The sequence below is a fragment of the Dromiciops gliroides genome, chromosome 1, assembly GCF_019393635.1.
Source record: "Dromiciops gliroides isolate mDroGli1 chromosome 1, mDroGli1.pri, whole genome shotgun sequence".
NCBI lineage: Eukaryota > Metazoa > Chordata > Mammalia > Microbiotheria > Microbiotheriidae > Dromiciops > Dromiciops gliroides.
In genome coordinates this window covers 529,808,520-529,826,323 of record NC_057861.1, presented here as the reverse complement: position 1 = coordinate 529,826,323, position 17,804 = coordinate 529,808,520, and the positions used below count along the sequence as shown (strand labels likewise).

The following is a 17,804-nucleotide window of genomic DNA, read 5'->3' as shown; positions in this document are numbered from 1 at the left end:
TGGGAATGGGTGTTGTATTTTGTCAAAAGCTTTCTCTGCATCTATTGAGATAATCATATGATTTTGGTTATTTTTCTTATTGATGTGGTTGATTATGTTAATAGTTTTCCTCATGTTGAACCAGCCCTGCATTCCTGGTATAAATCCCACCTGGTCATAGTGTATTATCCTGGTGATCACTTGCTGTAATTTCCTTGCTAATATCTTATTTAAGATTTGAGCATCAATATTCATTAGGGAAATTGGTCTATAATTTTGTTTCTCTGTTTTTGCTTTGCCTGGTTTTGGTATCACCACCATATTTGTGTCATAAAACAAATTTGGTAGAACTCCTTCTTCACCTATTTTTCCAAATAATTTGTATAATATTGGAATTAATTGTTCTTTAAATGTTTGATAGAATTCACCTGTAAAACCCTCTGGCCCTGGGGATTTTTTCTTAGGGAGTTCATTAATGGCTTGTTCAATTTCTTTTCCTAATATGGGTTTATTTAAGGATTTTATTTCTTCTTCTGTTATCCTGGGCAGTTTGTATTTTTGTAAATATTCACCCATTTAATTTAGATTGTCAAATTTATTGGCATAGTGTTGGCAAAATAATTCCTAATTATTTATTTAATTTCCACTTCATTGGCGGTAACATCACCCCTTTCATTTTTGATACTGGAAATTTGGTTTTCTTCTTTCTTTTTTTAAATCAAATTAACCAATATTTTATCTATTTTATTGGTTTTTTCATAAAACCAGCTCTTAGTTTTATTGATTAATTCTATAGTTTTTTTTGCTTTCAATCTTATTAATTTCTCCCTTGATTTTCAGGATCTCTAATTTAGTATCTAATTGGGGATTTCTAATTTGTTCTTTTTCTAGCTTTTTAAGTTGCATGCCCAATTCATTAATCTCCTCTTTCTCTTTTTTATTCATGTAAGCATTTAGAGCTATAAATTTTCTCCTAAGCACTGCTTTGGCTGCCTCCCATAGATTTTGGTATGTTGTCTCATTATTGTCATTCTCTTGGATATAGTTATTGATTGTTTCTATGATTTGTTGTTTGGCCCATTCATTCTTTAGAATGAAATTATTTAGTTTCCAATTGATTTTCATTCTACTTTTCCCTGGCTCTTTCTTACATGTAATTTTTATTGCATCATGATCTGAAAAGGATGTATTTACTAGTTCTGCCTTTCTACATTTAACTATGATATTTTTGTGCCCTATTACATGGTCAATTTTTGAAAATGTGCCATGTACTGCTGAGAAAAAGGTATATTCCTTTATATCCCCATTCAATTTTCTCCAGACATCTATCACATCTAACTTTTCTAGCATTCTATTCACCTCTTTTACTTCTTTCTTATTTATTTTTTGGCTATATTTATCTAATTCTGAGAAGGGGAGATTCAGATCCCCTACTAGTATAGTATTACTGTCTAATTCCTCTTGTAACTCATTTAACTTCTCCTCTAAGAACTTGGATGCTATACCACTTGGCGCATACATATTCAATATTGATATTACTTCATTATCTATAGTAACTTTAAGCAAGATGTAATTTCCTTCCTTATCTCTTTTAATGAGATCTATTTTTGCCTATACTTTGTCTGAAATCAGGATTGCTACCCCTGCTTTTTTTACTTTAGCTGACGCATAATATATTCTGCTCCAGCCTTTTACCTTTACCCTGTGTGTATCTCTCTGCTTCAAATGTGTTTCTTGTAAACAGCATATTGTAGAATTCTGGTTTTTAATCCACTCTGCAATTTGCTTCCGTTTTATAGCAGAGTTCATCCCATTCACATTCACAGTTATTATTACTGACTGTCTATTCCCCTCCATTCTATTTACCCCCTTTGTACTTTTCCCCCCTTCTTTCACCCTATTCCTCCTCACTGATGTTTTACTTCTTACTCCTGCCTCCCCCGATCTGCCCTCCCTTTTTATCACCCCCCTCTCTTTTCTTTACCCTTTTCTCCCTTGCTTTTGTCCTCCCTTCTATCAGTCCCCCCCTTTCCCTTCCCCTTTTGCTTCCCTAAAGAATGAGTTAAGTTTCTTTATCCCAATGAACATATATGTTATTCCCTCTTTGAATCAAATCTAATGAGAATAGGGTTGAAGCAATGTTCACCCCTCCTTTCTTTCCCTCTATTGTAATAGGTTTTTTTCCACTTCTTCATATGATATAATTCATCCCCTTCCACCCCTCCTTTCCTCTCCTCCCCATAGACTGCCTTTTTAACCCCTTAATTTTTTTTTTGTATCATCACATCAAAGACAATTTGTATTTATATCCTCTGTGTAAAGTCCTTCCCTCTGCCCAAATACATTTACAGTTCTTAAGAGTTATGAGTATTATCTTCCCGTGTAGGGATATAAACAGTTTAACCTAATAGGGTATCCTTTTTTTTCCCCCTCTGTTTACCTTTTTAAACTTCTCTTGAGTCTTGTATGTTGAGATCAAATTTTCTATTCAGTTCTGGTCTTTTCACCAGGAAAGAATGAAAGTCCCCAATGTCATTAAATGTCCATCTTTTCTCCTGAAAGAAAATGCACATTTTTGCTGGGTAAGAGATTCTTGGCTGCAATCCAAGCTCCTTTGCCTTCTGGAATATCATATTCCAAGCCTTGTGGTCCTTTAATGTTGAAGCTGCCAGGTCCTGAGCAATCCTGACTGTGGCTCCATGATATTTAAATTGCTTCTTTCTGGCTGCTTAGAGTATTTTCTCCTTCACCTGATAAATCTGGAATTTGGCTACAATATTCCTTGGAGTTTTCCTTTTGGGGTCTCTTTCAGGAGGTGATTGATGGATTCTTTCAATGATGATTTTATCCTCTGATTCTATGATATCAGGGCAGTTCTCCTTAATAATTTCCTGGAATATGGTGTCTAGATTCTTTTTCTGGTCATGGCTTTCAGGCAGTCCAATGATTCTCAAATTGTCTCTCCTTGATCTGTTTTCCAGATCAGTTGTCTTTCCAATGAGGTATTTCACATTTTCTTCTATTTTTTCATTGTTTTGATTCTGCTTGACTGATTCCTGCTGTCTCATGGATTCCTTATCTTCCAAGTGTCCAATTTTAATTTTTAATGGCATTGTTTTCTTCAGTGAAATTATGCACTTTTTTTTTCCATTTGGCCAGATGAATTTTTTTAAGGAATTGTTTTCTGCAGTCAATCTTTGTGCTTCCTTTTCCAAGCTGCTGATTCTTTTTTCATAGTTTTCTTGTTTTGCTTTCATTTCTCTCCCCATTTTTTCTTCTACCTCTCTCACTTGATTTTTAATATCCTTTTTGAGCTCTTCCAGGAAGGCTTTTTGTTTTTGAGACCAATTCACCTTCCCTCGTGAGGCCTCGCATGTAGGCAATTTGAGGCTATTGTCCTCATCTGAGTTTGTGTTGGCTTCTTCCCTATTGATACAGAAGCTCTCAATGGAGAGGGCTCTTTTTTGCTTCTTACTCATTAATGCAGCTTATTTATTTATTTTTTAAGTTGAGTTGAGGTCTGCTCTGGGGGCACCAGGGTCCCTGTTTTGGGGTTCTTGTGCAGGGGTATAGGTGCTGTGTGACCAGCTTTTTACTCTGAGGCCTTTACAGGGTGTGCAGTTCGCCCCCCTGCACTTCCTCTCTGCGTGCGCTCAGCCAGGCGCCTGATCCCAGCATGCAATCCCACCTGACCCGTTCGTGGCCCTCCTGGCCGGTGCAGATTGTTTTTTCCACTGTCCTTCTTGGCCACCAGATTTTTGAGCCAGGTTCCAGGGGCCTCAGTTGTTCAGCTGTGGCCCGCAGCTTCTGCTAAATTGCCCTGACCCCCTCAGGGCTGGGCTGCTGCCCTGTGCTTGGCCTCCCTTTTGCCCGAGTCAGACCGACCTTTTCCTGAAGTCTTCTAAATTATCTCTGGTTGGAAGACTGTGTCTCCATGTCTCTTTGCAGGTTCTGTAGTTTCAGAATCCATCCAGAGGCTTGATTTAATGTTCTTTTTGAGGGAACAGAAGGAGAGCTCAGGCAGCTTGCTGCTTCCTTTCCACCATCTTGGCTCCACCTCATCATTTCTTGTTGCACAATAGTATTCTGTCACATTCATATACCACAACTTGTTTAACCATTCCCCAGTTGATGGACTTCACCTCAATTTCTAATACTTGCCACTACAAAAAGAGCAGCTATAAAAACTTTTGTGCGTGTGGGTTCTTTTCCTCTTTATATGATCTCTTTCGGATACAGATCTAAGAGTGATATTAGTGGGTCAAAGGATATGCACACTTTTATTACCCTTTAAACATAGGTCCACATTGCTCTCCAGAATGGTTGATTCAGTTCACAACTCCACCAACAGTGTATTACTGTTCCAATTTTCCTACATCTTCTCCAACATTTATCATTTTCCCTTTTTTAATATTAACCAACCTGAGAGCTCTAAGGTGATAACTCAGAGTTGTTTTAATGGGTATTCCTCTAATCAATAGTCATTGAGAGTATTTTTTCATATGGCAATAGATAACTTTGATTTCTTCATCTGAAAACTGCCTGTTCATATCCTTGACCATTTCTCAATTGGGGAATGACATGCATTCTTATAAATTTGATTCAGCTCTCTGTATCTTTTAGAATTGAGTCTGTTATCAGAAACACTGGCTTTAAAAATTGTTTCCCAGCTTAATTCTTTCCTTCTAATTGTAGTTGCTTTGGTTTTGTTTGTGTAATACCTTTTGAATTTAATCAAAATGATCCACTTTTCATTTTATAATGTTCTCTATGTCTTGTTTGGTCATAAATTCTTCCCCTCTCCATCAATCTGACAGGTAAACTATTCCTCCCTCTCCTAATTTGACTATGGAAGCACCCTTTATGTCTAAATCATTTGGTAGGTGTATAAGTATTGGTCTATACCTAGTCTCTGCCAAACTATTTTCCGGTTTTCCAAGCAGTTTTAGTCAAACCGTGAGTTCTTATCCCCAAAACTGGAATATTGAGGTTTATCAAACAATAGATTACTATATTCATTTACTACTGTGTCTTATGTGCATAAACATTCCACTGATCCACCATTCTATTATTTTACCACTTCCAAATAATTTTGATGGTTGCTTTTTTTTTTTCAGGGCAATGAGGGTTAAGTGACTTTCCCAGGGTCACGCAGTTAGGAAGTGTAAAGGGTCTGAGGCCAGATTTGAACTCAGGTCCTCCTGAATCCAAGGCTGAGCTTTATCCACTTCACCACCTAGCTGCCCCCTGATGGTTGCCTTTTTACAATATAGTTTTAGATATGATAGAGCTAGGCCAACTTCATTTCCATTTTTTTCACCAATTCCCTTGATATTCTTGACCTTTTTTTCTTTCAGATGAATTTGGTTATTATTTTTTCTAGCTCTATAAAATAATTTTTGGTACCTTGACTGGTATAGAATTAAATAAATACATTAATTTGGATAGAATTGTCATTTTTATTATATTAGCTCAACCAATCCATGAGCAATTGATATTTTTCCATTTATTTAGATTTGATTTTACTTGTATGAAAAGTGTTTTGTAATTGTGTTCATAGAATTCATGGGTTTGTCTTGGCTCCCAAACATTTTATATTGTCTATAGTTATTTTAAATGAACTTTCTCTCTCTTGCTGCTGAACTTTGTTTGTCATATACAGAAATGCTGATGACATATCTAGGTTTATTTTATATCTTGCAATTTTGCTAAACTTGTTAATTGTTTCAAGTAGTTTTATACTTGATTCTCTAGGATTCTCTAACTATACCATCATATCATCAGCAAAGAGTAATAGTTTTGTTTCCTGCTTTCTTATTCTAATTTCTTCAATTTCTTTTTCTTCTCTTATTGTTAAGGCTAACATTTCTAGTACAATATTGAATAATAGTGGTGATAATGGACATCCTTGTTTCATCCCTGATCTCATTGGGAATGCTTCTAACTTATCCCTAATACATATAATGCTTGCTGATGGTTTTAGATTGATACTGCATATTATTTTAAAGAAAGATTCATTTATTCCTATGCTCTAAAGTGTTTTTGATGGAAATGGATGTTGTGTTTTGTCAAAAGCTTTTTCTGCATCTATTGAGATAATCATATGATTTTAGTTAATTTTGTTATTGATGTGGACAATTATATTGAGAATTTTCCTAATAACGAACCAGCCCTGAATTCCTGATATAAAAGCCACCTGATCATAGTATATTATCCTGGTGATCACTTGCTGTAATCTCTTAGCTAATGTTTTATTTAGAATTTTACATCAATACTCATTAGGGAAATTGGTCTATAATGTTCTTTCTCTGTTTTGACTCTTCTTTATTTAGTTATCAACACCATATTTGTCTCATAAAAGGATTTTGTAGAATTCCTTCTTCACCTATTTTTTTCAAATAGTTTAGATAGTATTGGAATTAATTGTTCTTTAAATGTTTGGTAGAAGTCACTTGTAAATCCATCTGGCCCTGGAGATTTTTTTCAGGGAGTTCATTTATAGCTTGTTCAATTTCTTTTTCTAAAATACGCTTATTTAAGAACTTTATGTCCTCTTCTGTTAATCTGGGCAATTTATATTTTTGTAAATATTCATCCATTTCATTTAGTTTGCCAGATTTATTGGCATACAATTGGGCAAAACAGCTCAAAATTATTGCTTTAATTTCTTCTCCTTCACTGGTAAATTCACCTGTTTCATTTTTTTCAGTATGAATAGAATTTTATTTTCCAAAATATGTGTAAAGACAAGTTTTGTATATCAGTTTTTTAAAACTTTGTGTTCCAAAAGAGTTTACAATAGTAATCATGAAAAAGAGAAAAGGGGAAAAATTGTACAAGAAAGCAACTCTTTGTGGTGGCTAAGAACTGAGAATCAAGGGAACGTCCATCAATTGAGGAATGATGGAAAAAGCTGTGCTATATGATTGCAGTGGAATGGTCTTGTGCTACAGGAAATGACAAACAGTATGATCCGCGAAAAACCTGGAAAGACTAATGAACATCGATGTATAGTGAAGTGAGCAGAGCTGGGAGGACATTGTGCATAGTGACAGCAATATTGTTCAATGAGCAATTGTGAATGACTTAACTATTCTCAGAAATGCAATGATCCAAGACAATCCCAACGAACTAATGAGGAAGCTTACTATGCACCCCTATAGAAAGAACTGATAAAAAGAACACTTGTGGATTGTACATGTATAACCTGGTTGCAATCTTGTGGAGAGGGGAGGAAAGGGAGGGAGGGAGGGAGAAAAAATTGTAACTTTAAATCTTATGGAAATGAATGTTGAAAAGTACCCTTACATGTAACTGGACAATAAAATAAATAAAGAAAAGCAGGGTACATATGCAAAAAAAAAAAAAAAAAGGAAAGCTGGTGAGTAATTTTTTAATTCTGATAACCCATCTGGGGTGCTGCTAGTCCCATGACTAATCTGAGGAGCTACTACCCCCCCACACACTATAAGTTGATCTGAGACCACAGGCTCCTACAATGCCAGTTAGCTTGTTCAAGCCTAACATAAAATGCAAACCTGAGGAATTTTTAAAAATATATATCTCCAGTCCTCCTAAGATATTTGATGGCTATAAGCAATAACTTATATAAACCTCATTAGGATGTTTAAAAAAAACCAAACTTTTGTTCCATCTTCTCTTCCTCTATCCTGTCCCCCATCCCACTCACAAGAACTCAAACAATTCAACATGAGTTATGCATTAGTAGTCATTGAAAACATTTCCACATTAGCTTGGTTATGAGAGAAAACAGTTTAAAAAAATAAAACTTCAGATTAAGGAATTGTCAAAAACAATTTTTTTTTAAAAATGTGTTTCCATCTGTTTTCAGATACTATCAGTTCTTTCTCTGTAGATGGATTGCAATTTTCATAAGTCCTTCAGGGTTATATTAGATCATTGCCTTGCTGAAAATAACCAAATGCTTCCCAGCAGAGCATAGTATACCGTTGCTGTTATTTTGTATACAGTACATTTCACTCTGTTTCAGTTCATGTAGGTCTTTCCAGGTTTTTCTGAAAGTATCCTGTTCATTATAATCTGTATATAGTACCTTAAACTTGACAAAGAATTTTCTTGATATTAGCCCAGCAAAGTAGGTACCATAAGTTTTGCCATTGTAATCAATCATCATAACTATTTCCTTCCATCCTATTCCCGTTCCATGATACTTACTCTATTTTCTATCTTCTTTTAACATTCCTCCTCAAAAGTGTTTTACGTCTGACTGACCCCTCCCCCACTCTGCATTACCTTTTTTCACCCTTCCCTCCTTATCCTCTTCCCCTCCTACTTTCTGGGTGTGAATGTTATTCCCTCCTTGAGCCCACTCAGATGAGATTAAGGTCTTTGAGCTAATTCTGTGTTCTAAACTTTTCTTCCTGCCTCCCTCCTCAACCTTCCCTATGAAATCAAACAATTCAATATGTCATAGTTGTACAGTTATGCAGAACATTTTCACCTTCCTCAAAAATGTTTTGCTTTTTACTGCTCTCTCCCCCAATCTACCCTTCCCTCCTTCCTCTCTTCTCCCCCCCCCCCATCTCCCTCCCCTCCCTCAGGGCAAAAATTTATTACTATACCTATTTGAATATGTATGTTAGTCCCTCTTTGAGCCAATTCTGATGATAGTAAGATACGCTCACTCCTCCACTCCTTCCCCCTCTCCCCTCCCCTCCATAAGGGATTTTCCTGTTTCCTTCATGTGAACTATCTCTCCCCAGACTCTCTCTCCCTTTCCCCCTCCCCCAGTGTATTCCTCCTACACCTTAACCCTATTTTAAAGATGTCCTCATGGATTAATTAGGTGGCACAGTGGAAAAAGCACCAGCCCTGGACCCAGGAAGCCCCAAGCCGAAATCTGGCCCCAGACATAAGACACCCCACCCCGTTTGCCTCAAAAAGAACAAAACATAAATGCTTTATGGGTATCATCTCTTCCTATTCAGTTCAGACCTGTGTCTTCTGTGAATTTCTTACTGAGAAAGTTATGAGTTTGAAGTATTATCTTTCCATGTGGGAATGTAAACAGTTTGATCTTTTAATATCCCTCGTAAAGTCTTTTTCCTGTTTACCTTTTTATGCTTCTCCAGGGTCTTGTATTTGAAAATCAAATTTTCTATTCAGTTCAGGTTTTTTCATCAGAAATGCCTGAAAGTCCTCTTTTTCATTGATGTCCCATTTTTTCCTCTGAAATATTCTACACAGTTTTGCTGGGTACATGATCCTTGGTTATAGTCCAGTTCCTTTGCCCTCTGGAATATCATTTTCCATGCCCTCCGGTCCTTTAACATAGATGCTGGTAGATCTTGTTCTATCCTCATTGTCACTCCACAGTATTTGAATTCCTTTTTTCCAGCTGCTTGCAATATTTTCTCCTTAACGTGGGATCTCTGAAATTTGCCTATGATATTCCTGGAGGTTTCCTTTTTGGGATCTCTTTCAGGAGGTGAGTGGTAGATTCTCTCAATTTCTATTTTGCCTTCTGCTTCTAGGATATCAGGGCAATTTTCCCTTACAGTCTCTTGGAGGATGCTGTCTAAACTCTTATTTTGGTCATGGTTTTCAGGTAGTCCAATTATTTTCAAATTATCTCTCCTGAATGTGTTTTCCAGGTCAGCTGTTTTCCAAGGAGATATTTCATATTGTCCTCTATCTTTTTATTCAGTTGTATTTGTTTTACTTTGTCTTGATTTTTCATAAATCCACTGGTTTCCATTTGTTCAATCCTAATTCTTAGGCAATTATTTTCTTGGGAGAGCTTTTCTATTTCCTTTCCTGCATTGCTCTCAATTCTCTTTCCATTCCTTCCTCCATCTCTCTTCCTTCTATCTCTACTACTTTCCCTTCAACGTCCCTTGTTAGTTCTTCCCTTGCCTGAAACAAGTTCATATTTTTCTTGGAAGCTTTGGATGTTGGAGCTTTGACCCTGTTATTATCTTCTTCTTCTGAGTGTGTATTCTGGTCTACCATTTCCCCAAAGAAGTTTTGCATTGTCTGCTCCTTTCTCTGCCTACTCATCCTGGCTTACTATTTCTTGGCTTTTGAATCCTTCTTAAAGTGTAGCGCTGCTTCCAGGACACATTGTTCAAGCTACAGGGTGGCCCAGGAGGTGATTGGGCTTCTTCTCAGCCTGCCTGGCCTCTGATTAACCACGGCTGCTTTCTCTCTGACCCAGAAATAGAAATCTGATTGAACTCTAATTCTCTATGGTTGAAAGCTTGACATGCCTGTGCTCCTCTCCCACTGGGCCATCACCCTTCAATTCAGCCCATTGGTTCAGAAACAGGGTGCTTCAGCCCAATTCCAGCAGAGACTGCTTCCATTTCACCCCAGCCTACTGCCAAACCCCATCACAAGTCCCCAATCAGATCCTCAGAAGCTGCTGGTGCTGAAGACTCTGAAGCACTCTGGAAGCACTGTCTGCTTCTGGCTGGGTCCTGTGGAAATTTATTTTGATTTGGGGACCCTGCCTTTGTGTTGAGATTAAAAAGACTTAGGCCCTCAGGGGTTTTTTCTGTGTAAGAGGGGCTGGTGCCCCTCCACCTCCACTTCAGCTGAGCCAAAAAGCCCTGGGGGCTTTACAGGATGCCAGGTCAGATGGCTGGAGGAAAATGCCCCAGCTCCCTCCACCCTGGGGGGATCTACCCAAGAGATCCCGGGATCATTCAGGCTGGCCTCTAGTGCAGCTAATGTGGAGGTCTCAGGTGTGCAGCAGGGGGCATAGGCCGCTTGAGCCCCTGCCTGGCCACAGCGCTAGCGTGGCTGGCAAATTAGCTTGGCGTGTAAGGGGGCACAGGGAGCCCAAGGTTTGAGGGGAGAAAAAGAACATATATACAGGGGAGAAGACAGTGAAAGGGGAGGCCAGAGGATTAAGAGAATGGAAGGAGGATGACAAGAGAAGATGTCTGGGAGTTGGAGAAAGTGAGGTTGGAAAAAGAGAGGTTAGAGAAAGCGAGGAAGGGTTATGATACAGAGACGCTAGAGATTCCAGGGGGTTGGCAACAGAGGTGAGGAAGCTATCGGGCTTTTCAGGAGGGTCAACAAAGTGAAAGGGGCTTGGAGTTAGAAGATAGGAGCTGAGCAGTGAAAGGGGAGCTAGAATGAAGGAGAAAATGTGTGAAAGTTGGAGAAAGCTGGAGCATACTCTAAGGCAAAAAGCTGCAATAGCCCTTATTATATTAAAAGCAGACACGTTGTATAATTTGCATTTCTTAACCCTTGTCATTTACATTGATTTTTATAAATAAACTCTAATTATTTAATTAAAAGGCTTCTTAATCTTTTGCTTATCAATTTGGTAGGGAGCAGAGTGGAGAAATTTTTAAAAGGCCCTAACAGATTGGCTTAGGAAATTAATAGCAGTCAGATAGCCAGCCAATTAAAAGTCTCCAGATTAGTCCTCCAGTTATATTGGCCCCCCAGTTAGATTAGTCCCCCAAAATTAGGCCTAGTCAGTAAAATATTTTCACATTTGAATGGCGACCGTGGCGGGACTTATGGCCCAAATTATAATTTTTCTAAAGTTGTAATTTTCATATACTTATACTTTTTCATATAAATCCAGTTATATAATTTTTTAGATTAGATTAAGTTAAATTACTAATTTTTTTACATATTAATTGGTGAGTCACAAGGAGTTTCTAGCCTAAATTGGTAAATCTTAAAAAAAAAAAAATAGGTCCACTAGGAGTTACTAACCTGGTAAGATTTTCCTATAAAAATAAAAAAATAAAAAATTTTCCAACCACTGCTCCCCTTAATTTTTTTTGAAAGCCTCTAGCAGAGCAAAGCCTTAGCATTTATACTGAATCATACTTGAATATTTGTTTTACCTCTTGCCTTTTTTCATTGGGATATTCTGGGACTACATATTGTCTCGCTTTCAAAGAATGACTATCTCAGTACTTTCTTATAGCCTTATAGGACTTCTCCTCATCCATACTACAAAAAATTTTTGGAATGATGGGATGAGTGAGTCTGTTTTCCCCACTGATCCCATGGTTAATATTACTGGAGACATTTTGACTAATTTTGACCCTTATTATGCTATAATAATAGCTCTAGCAATTGTAATTTTTTTCTCTCCATTACTAATACTATAGCATGGTATTTTCTTATACAACTCTGGAGAGAGAAAAAGAATTGTACCCATAGTAAGCCATGTATTCAGAGGGGTGCCAGAGCTCCCTCTGCTAGAAATAACCTGAGTTCACAAAAACATGTTGACCTGTCTTTAAAAGAAGGTCAGCAGAAGCCTCCCATGCAGGATGCTGCGAAGCATGCTCACAGAAGCATCCTAGCACCTCTCAGATCAAACAGTTAAAAGTCATTACAGAACCTCTAAAGTGTGTCAATTTTTAATTAAGAGGCTTCTTAATCATTTGTCTATCAATTTGGGAGCAGTGTGGAGAAATTTTTAAATGGCCCATATTAAATTAATAGCAGTCAGATAGCCAGCCAGTCCCCAGATTAGTCCTCCAGTAAGATTAGGCCCCCCAGTCAGATTAGTCCCCCAAAATTATGCAATTAATTAATAAAATAATTTTTACATTTGAATGACTACCACAGCAGGACTTATGGCCAAATTATAATTTTTCATATAATTACAATTTTCCATATAAGGACAGATATAATTTTTTCAGATTAAGTTAATTTTTTTACACAAAGATTTTTTTAAATGATCAAAGCAGAATTTATTTATAAAAATCAATGTAAATGATAGGGGTAAAGAAATGCAAATTATACTACCTGTCTGTTTTTAATAAGGGCCTTTGCTGCCTCTTCCTTTAGGGTATGTTCCAGCTTTCTCCAACTTTCACTCTTTTTCTCCTTCACTCCAGCTTCCCTTTCACTGCTCAGCTCTTTTCTTCTAACTCCAAGCTCCTTTCACTTTTTCGACCCCCCAGCATATAACTTTCCTCTCCATACTGTCACACTGAGCCCCTGTGTTTCTCTCTCACCAACCTCTCCTTCCATTCTCCTAGTGCTCCAGTGTATCCACTTTGTCCAACCTCCCTTCCTGTCTTCTTAATCTTCCAGCTTCCTCTTCACTGTCTTCCCCCTGTATATATGTTCCTTCTCTCCCCTCAAACCTTGGACTCCCTGTGCCCCCGCACACACCAAGCTAACCCGCCGGCCACACTAGGGTTGTGCTCAATGGGGCTCGAGGGGCCCGTGCTCCCTGCTGCATGCCTGGGACCTCTGCATGGGCTATGCTAGGGCCTGGCAGGACAAGCCTAGGATCTCCAGGGCAGCTCCACCTGGGGTGTAGGGAGCTGGGGCTTTTTCCCCCAGCCTTCTGATCTGGCATCCTGTAAAGGCCATGGGGTTTTTTTTGCTCAGCTGAAGTGGAAGGGGAGGGGCACCAGCCCCTCTTACACAGAAAAAACCCCTGAGGGCCTAAGGCTTTGTAATCTCAGCCCAAAGGCAGGGTCCCCAAATCAAAATAAATTTCCACAGTCCAGACTGCAGGCTGAGCTGTTCAGCCTGGTCAGTAGGTGATCACAGTTGCCCTCTTTTGCTGAAAAAGTCTCACTCTGCTCTTATGTGCATTAGGCTGCTCTGGCGTTTTTTTGTTTCTTTGTTTTTACCACATTATTTTGGGGTGATTGGATGGGTTTATCTGGAGCTTGTGGGAGTCATAGCTTCTCTTCCACCATCTTGACTCAACCCCCTCATCCATTTCATTTTTGATACAAGTATTTTGATTTTCTTCTTTTTTAAATCAAATTGAACAAAGGTTTATCTATGTTATTGATGTTTTCATTGTACCAGATCTTAGTTTTATTTATTAATTCTATCGTTTTCTTACTTTCAATTTTATTAATTTCTCCTTTAATTTTCAGAATTTCTATTTAATTGGTGTTTATTTTGTTCTTTTTCTAGTTTCTTTAGTTGTATGCCCAATTCACTGATCTCCTCTTTCTCCATTTTATTCACATAAGCATTTAAAGAAATAAAATTTCCCGTAAGAACTACTTTGCATCCCATAAATTCCAGAATTATCAGTCAAAGGAGAAAATCTTTTCTGTTTATTACTCATATTTTAGTCTATTTTGTGGTTTTTAAAGTTGAGCTCTGCTTCTGAGGCATAGGAAGCACTCTCCCAAATTTCTTTTCCTGGGGGCCAGAGGCCGTATCACTGACTTTCTGCTCTGAGGACTCAGGGGCTTGCCTTGGTCCCTGTGCTGGGTTGGCCCAGCCTAGTTGCATCTGTTGTGCAGGGGATATTCTGGCAGGGAAATTGCCTTCAGTGATGGAGCTGGGGGCCTCCCAATAGGCCTGCTATACCACTAGTCTGCTGAGCCAGGACCAAGGGGCCTCAGTTGCTGATCTTTGCTATGGCTAAAAGCCTCCCACCAGCTTGCCCAGACACCCTCTGCACAGTGTTGTACTTTTTCTCTATCTTTTTTTTTCTGTAGCTCCAGAATCTATTTAGAGACTTGATTCAATGTTGTTGTTTTTTAATTTTTTTTACTTTATTTTACTATTTCTTCTTGTCTTATAGAATCATGATCTTCTTTTTGGTACATTCCAATTTTCAAGGAGGCAGTTACTTGGATAAGATTTTGTACCCTTTATGGAGGCCTCCCTGACTTAAATTCTATTCACTGCAAGTCATGACATCACCTCAGTATCATGGTTCTCTTTAAGTACAAAGGACAAACAACAATAGCAACAACCTTTTATGTACAACAGTTAAATGTCTTTCCAAGTGTGTCTTCTACATCTCTCATTTCTATTCCAGTTCTTTTCTCTGTCATTTCCAATTCATTTATAATACTGTTTTATTTTTTTCTAGGGATTATAATTGGTTTTGTGGAAAAGCTGTGATTTTCTTCAAGGCCTTGATTATATACATACCTACATACATACATACTTCCTTACATCAATATATAACCTATATTTATTTATTTAATCAGAGAGAGAAAATGAGAGTTATTCTCTTCTTGGTTTACTTATTGGATATCCTTGGTCTTTTGCTTTTTTTTCAGGGCAATGAGGGTTAAGTGACTTGCCCAGGCTCACACAGTTGGTAAGTGTCAAGTGTCTGAGGCTGGATTTGAAGTCAGGTCCTCCTGAATCCAGGGCCAGTGATTTATCCACTGTGCCAACTAGCTGCCTCCAATATCCTTGGTCTCTTAATAATTCTTAATAATTTGTTTTTACACATTCCTTCGCTCATTTGTTCTAGGCAACCTGGTATTGCAGACCTAACTTGGAGAACAGGTAGAGTTGCGTCTGTAGTAATTGTGCCTCTGAAAAATCCCAAAATGCTTTCCTGTATAGGATATTAATATGGTGAGGTACCTCATGTGTTTCCATTTGCAGATGACATTGAATTCATTGTCCTAAACCAGACTACATTGCAAAACCTTGTAATAAGATCACCAATGATCATATCCACTTTTGTTGGGGTTATGAGGAGACAGATACCTTAGTATATTATTTGTGAGATGTCAGAATCAAGAAAAGGGGAAACTAGGTGGTGTAGTGGATAGAGTACCAGCCCTGGATTCAGGAGAACCTGAGTTCACATCTGTCCTCAGACACTTGACACTTACTAGCTGTGTGACCCTGGGCAAGTCACTTAACCCCAATTGCCTCACACACACACACAAAAAACAGAATCAAGAAAATATTTTGGGGAGCAACATGCCAATACACTTTAAGAGTCACAAAACTGGCTATACCTTTTAATTGAGCAATTATTCTAGAAGGACTATCACTGAAATAAACTTTAAATATTTACATTACTTATACACATAAAAATATAGTTATTGGTTCTTTATTTTTGAGACACAAACTAGGGTCAAATATTGAGTTCAAAATTACCTAAATTAATTATGGCACATTATCAAATATAATAGAAAATCCCACAATAATTCTGGTCATTTTTTTATATCCTGATGGAAAACTAGCACCAAGTTTCCACCATTCACTTACAGGGAATTTTGAAAATCCTAGTAAAAAAGGGGCAAATGAATATTATCCTCTATTGCCTGACTTAATTAGTGTGATTCAGAGTCTGCAGGAAAAAATAAAAATATATTTTTTAAATGTATGAAGTTCCTCTGTGAATTTTTCTCTAACACTTAACAGTGACCACTGTCACATTTTGTGATAAACTAACATAAGAGGGAATAAACAAAGACCTAAATGCAAAAAATCTTGTATATTAAGGAGAACAATTAAATAATACTCCTTGAAGCCATAAGAAGCCTTAAAAATAGAGACAACAAATGATGAAATTTAGAGAAATGCAATATCTGCAGTGGGGTCTCTACATGTCCTCTTCCAGAACAGATCCTTTGGTCTCATCAACTTGTGTAGATTGCCACACCAGAGATAATTTATCTACTTGTATTTTTTTGTACACAGAAACTTCCATTTTTTAATGTATCAATGACCATGTTAAGCAATTTTCTAGTTTGCTCTCTTTCCAGGTGAGTGATTAGTTAAAAGAGATGGGTGGAGAACAGGATTGCTCTTTGAAAAAGAGAATAAAGAAATATGTTATACATAATCTCTAGAAACCAGCAGACAGAAAAGACCACAGAGTTTTGGTCAAGATGAGTATTAGCAAATGAGCTGTAATTTTGGGGAGAAAAGGAAATATCTTTTTAACTATGGGAAAGTAAAATAATAGGGAGCAAAATTGGAAAGGTAACAAGAAAAACAGTTGAGATGTACTCAAGTTTCTTTAAGGTGTTCTCTTTGCTTTTCAATCACTTGAGCAATGCCCACACACTATCCTCAAAGTTGATTCTTTTGGTAAAAGACAATCGAGCCTTTGATCAAGGTGTTTACAGATTTCTCTTGATATTTTATCAATTAAACAACGTCAATTCATTTATATAAAAAATAAAGGCCAGTAAATATTCCATATAACCAATATATCCTTATGTACATTATGCAGAGTAGAAGCAACTAGAAACCAGTCATTGTCAAATGTCCTGTGACAGTCACAAAGGAGCTGGCCCTAATGCCCTGATAAAGTGTAAAGGGGTTTGGGGGGGGGCAGGAAAGGAGCTTCTCACTTACAGAAACAGGAGAGTCAGGAAGAGAACAAGGAGTGTCCAGGTTCCAACACTTAAGCTTGGGATGATGTCCATTGTCATGCTCTCTAAGCAGATTTTTACTTTTTTCTCTTCTCCTTCTCTTTGTTTGCTCCTTGGTTCTCAACTTTGAGTGCTGTTGTAATTCCCTAACAAATTCTGAAAGAAATATATAGGCTGCAAAACAAGGGGTGGAGATAAAGGGACAACCAATTAAATTATGATCAAGCTAGGAAGTTTTATGGATTCTATACAAATCTTCATCTCTGAAGTCACAGAATTTATGTTTATTAAACTTTTGTAGGAAAAAAAAATGCATGGCACCCTGTGATGGTCAGTTAGATTCAGAAAATAATAATTAATCTTAGCTATTTAAATACATACTGGCAATAAAGGAACATCTTTAATTCTTATCAGAGATAGTTATGACAAAACCAGAGAAGAGTTAAAGATTTACAGAGTCCTAAAGTACAGATGAAATAATCAAAAAGTATTTACCAAGTGCCTGTATGTGCTAGGTGGTATACTTAGTCCTTGGGAAGCAAAAATGAAAATTCTGCCTGTGGCAATTAGTAGCTTTATGAGTATAGCAAAGTCATGGGTGATGGAACCATGAAAAAAGAGGTGAACTAAGATTAAGCAGGCATAAATCAAGGTCTGCCATCTATGGTTTTTTCAATCATGGAAAATTTGCTTTCCATCACAGGATGTAACATTACTCCTCACAATAATGAGAGACTCAGA

At 37.5% G+C, this 17,804-nt stretch overlaps 1 pseudogene; it reads right to left on the bottom strand.

Annotated features, from left to right (window-relative positions):
• The window catches only part of LOC122746548, a 66,233-nt pseudogene extending 49,045 nt beyond the window's left edge, over positions 1–17,188 (bottom strand).
• Between the last annotated feature and the right edge of the window lie 616 nt (positions 17,189–17,804).